Here is a 4301-nt window from a genome sequence, read left to right as displayed (position 1 = left end):
CTGCAGGTTCAAAAAAAAATTATTATAGCATTCTAATGCATGTCAAAAACCATTTCCACTAAACAGTACTTATTAACGAAGCATTCCAAATCATTCATACCAGTTCCCTTAGAGTAAGAAATGATGTCAGTTCTTTGTCTCTAGGCTTAGGGAACTGCACTTGTTCTCACCAGGTGGCCAGGTCCTTCAGTGCCAACAGAGTTTCTGTTCCCTGTGTTCCACCTACTCATCACTCACACCCAGAGTAGAACTCTGAATATAGTACACAAGCAAACTTCCTTCTCCCACCTTCAAAATAAGACCATTCAGATAACTGACCCTGCAAGTTTCTTTTATTTACCAAGCAACCTTTTGCTTATATTTCAACTCTGTTATAAAGTTTTCCCAGAGAGCAACAAGCATGAATAGCTTGTCTGCTTAACTATGTGTTTTAGTGTGATTTCCTTAATTGGCATTCCGTTTTTGTTTTTTTGTAAACGGGTACCTTATGAGTCGGATTAACATGACACGCATCCCCACAGCCTGACCACAGCTAAGGACCAGGTACTGAACTGAAACTCTGCTGGGGAGATCTGCCTTCTCTAGATGACACATCTCCCTGTAACTATCATTTCTATACTACCAGACATTACTTTAAAAACATATGCTATGATACCCTTAAAAAAAATCTCAGCTATCACGATAGTCACCCTATCACTGGTGATAAAGTTGCATCACAAATAGAGTGTTTACACTTTCACTTTGGTATACACTAAAGATACATGTATTCATTTACATGAAAATATGCTGCCCTCCCAATACATTGGTGTAGTGAACTGATTTTCCAGAGGTAGGGATCAAACTGAATTGACCCAACTGCATATCCATTCCCCCTTTTTCCTCCTGTGACTAAGATCACATACTTTCAAAACCATTAGCTAGGGTTGGAAGTATAGTCTGTTGTTGGGAAAACTGATTAGCTTACAATGAAGGATTACCACTCCCTCTACTACCATGGTGCTCCCTGTGGCTTATGACACCTCAAGTGACTTCCTTTTCTTTGGAAGTCAGCTCTGTGGTCGTCCCTCCTCTCTTGCCCATATTTTCTTAGTCGTATTTGTAGACTCCTCTTTCACCAGCATCTCCTTCAACGCATGTGTTCCTCAGGGTTCTATCTTTGGTTGTCCTCCCTCAGCATGCCTTCCCTGGCTCTTAACTAATGGATGTTAATGGTCACATACACCATAATGACTGGATCTCTAACACTTACCATGAACAATTATCTATCTTATTCATCTAATACTTATCATTAATATGTATCCTACCATTACTTCAAACTCAATAATTTCAAAATAAATCATCCTTCCTCTTAAAATGGGCTCCTCACCAGTTCTTCTCAATTCTTGCAGGAAAGAATTGAGAAGAACCTACTACCTTGTTCTACAAAACAGCAGAAAGTCATTTCTGCTGAAAGTCATTTTCCCTCTTCCTACCAAATAGTGTTTTTAAAATCTCTTGAATCTGTTCCCTTCTGTCCCTCTGCCAGTTGTTTATTTCATTCCCTCCTCATCTCTCATCCTGCCGCTCTTTAGCATTAAAACTTCCCACCTGCCTCCAGTCCCATACCGCTCAAACTGCTCCTCTGCCCTGCCACCAGTGTGACTTCCGAAACACTAATCATGTGGCTACTACTTAAAACCTGTTAGTGGCTCTCTAACATCCCACCCTTAGCCCACACAGGGTGCCCTTCTCTGGATCTGTCCTACCCCATCTTTGGCCTTGGACCCTGATGTCTCCCGTGGGTTTTCTTCATTACAGCCACACCTGAACTCTCCCTACTTAGGAACTGAGCAGATTTGGAGAAAGTGGATTTTGTTTGTTGTTTTTTAGCCATCTAGCCATCCAACCTCTTCAAGTTTGCTATCAGAAACTGAGGAACCTAAGAGATTTGGGTGTCCAGGGGCACTCTGCTGTTTTAACATCCTTCTACCATTTAATACGATACCTCAGCAGGAATGTCCTAGCATTCGCACGCCCACCTGACTTGCCTAGTAGACCTGGCTGTATTTCAGGACCCAGCTTTGTCACAGCCTTTTGGAGGCACCCCTTGAAAAACACCTGTATTTGGTGCTCCTGATGCAAGCCTTAATTATAGCACCTACTGAACTGTATTACAATTATTTGTTTAGTTGCTTGGTTTCCTACTTAATTATGAGCTCTTAGACATAGGCATATTTATCACTTACCTCATGTACCATTCACTTCTACCCTAGTACTGTGCTGAATCAGTATTTATTGACTGAAACAATTAGTGACTACTCTGGACTCACAGCTATGGACACATACACAGTCAATATATTTACAGTACAATAAAGAAAGTCATTTAGAAAAAAAGAACCTTTACATTTGGAGATGTTTTTAGCTCAGAATTCAGTTACATTTTTTGATTCAGCAAAAACATACGATCCTTTATTACATGCTATATACACTGATTGTACATCCGTGTATACTCCGGGAGTTTACAGTCAGGTGCGGAGACAGCACAAGGATGCAGGCTGTGACTGGTGCTCTGAAAGAAAAGCAGGGGCGCGAGTCCAGGGCGGGGAAGGCATCGGCCTACTCTGGACAGTCAGCAAAGGCTCCCCATGGGGACAACTGAAAAGTGACCAGGACAGGCAGAAAGCTGCTCCAACTAAAAGCTCCAGCATGTGTGAAGGGCAATTCAAGAAAGAGGTTGGCGTGGGCGAGGGGCTAAGAGCACAGTGAGCGAGCACAGGGAACACTGTACAACACGAGGCAGGAGCAGGGGAAAGGACCAAACCGGGAAGGTCCCTTTACAGCCATGACAAAGAGTTCGGCCCTTGTTCTAAATTGTAGAGTGGGAAGCCATTACAGGCTTTATTTAAAATAAGTATCATGATCAGATTGATATTTCAAAAGATATCTAAGGAGAGGGTGCAGAGCGGGGAGATCAGGGAAGGGGAAATTGGTCATTCACTAGAGAGTAGGGCGGCCACAGGGTCGGAAGAAGTGGAAGTGTAAGAGACTGAAGAGGAAAACTCTGGATGGATGGTAGTGCCATTAACAGAAAAGAGTGAGTAAATAAGTTGAGAGTGGAGAACATTATCAGGCATTGGTTTTGGACACACAGTTTGCAGTATCTGTGAGATAGCGAAGTGTGAGCTGGTATCTGAGGCTTGAGCACGATGGTGGGTGTTTAGCTGGAGAAAACAGGTCTGGGGGTCACTGCCATGCAGATAATATGTAGCGAGTCACAGGTCCGAAGAAAATCACCTAGGAAGAGAGTAGAGAAGAGGAAAAGGGAAGGGAATCCTAATGTTTGAGACCTTAGATGACAAACATTTACAAGTCAGCAAAGGAACCTGCAAGATGAACTGAAAAGTGCCAGAGAAGAGGACTAAAAGCAGGTGCTTGCAACGTTACAGAGGGTAAGGAAGTGTCTCCAGGAGAGGAAGCAGACAGCTGAGCTGGGGGGATGCAAAGAGCTCCAATGATCCGAGGACGGAACACGGCCATGGGCTCTGGCCAGCTCTGCAGTCGGTTGGCAATCCTGATGTGAGCAAAGGGCAGGAAACCTAGTGGGGCTGTGTGAGGGCGAGAGAAGACATGGAGAGTTCCATCATGTTGTGCTTAAACCCAAAGATAATCTTCATTCGTTATTCACCTGCCCAGTTCCTTGAAACCAGGGAAGAGCCACTGGCTGTTCCTTGACATATTTATAATGGCTTATCTTAAATCCTAACAGATTAAACCCAAATCAAATGCAGATTCTCCATTGGACTTCCCCATACAGCATATTTCTGACACAAGAAATAAAGATTACTTTTAGATTAGCCATGGAATTTATTTTCATGAATTTTTATTCAAAAGCAAAAGATTTAATGGCAAAGACACGCAATCATCCCTCACACTGGGAAATCTCCTCTATGGTGCATTACAACATATTAGCTCCTCAAGCTACCGACCCATGCACAGAGAACCACAGTGTGCACCCCTCGTGCCTGCTCAGGCACGCCTTCAGGAACGTTCCAACGTTTCCCAGAGTGTGCCCTGCAGAACACTGCAGCCATAACGAGAACAAAACCGCTCCACGGTCTCAGGTAGCAGAGTGTATAAAATGCTGCACTACACAATGTGCCGCCGCCCCTGCTCACCTAGAAGATGCGCATGTATCAAAGGTGCTGGCAAGCCCTACAGAAAAGAATCTGTTTAATGTTATGAAACCCAAACTTCCCAAATCTGCTTCACTATACTTCTATTTACATGAAACAGCTATTAACCTTCATAAACAATTTTTCCAA

At 43.4% G+C, this 4301-nt stretch overlaps 1 protein-coding gene across 2 annotated transcripts in view; it reads right to left on the bottom strand.

The window, feature by feature from the left end:
- The window catches only part of BMP2K (BMP2 inducible kinase), a 124629-nt gene that overhangs the window by 5702 nt on the left and 114626 nt on the right, over positions 1-4301 (bottom strand). The gene's annotated exons all lie outside the window — the stretch shown is intronic.

This window comes from Phyllostomus discolor, chromosome 1, assembly GCF_004126475.2.
Source record: "Phyllostomus discolor isolate MPI-MPIP mPhyDis1 chromosome 1, mPhyDis1.pri.v3, whole genome shotgun sequence".
NCBI classification, from domain to species: domain Eukaryota; kingdom Metazoa; phylum Chordata; class Mammalia; order Chiroptera; family Phyllostomidae; genus Phyllostomus; species Phyllostomus discolor.
This window is presented reverse-complemented; position numbering and strand designations above follow the sequence as displayed.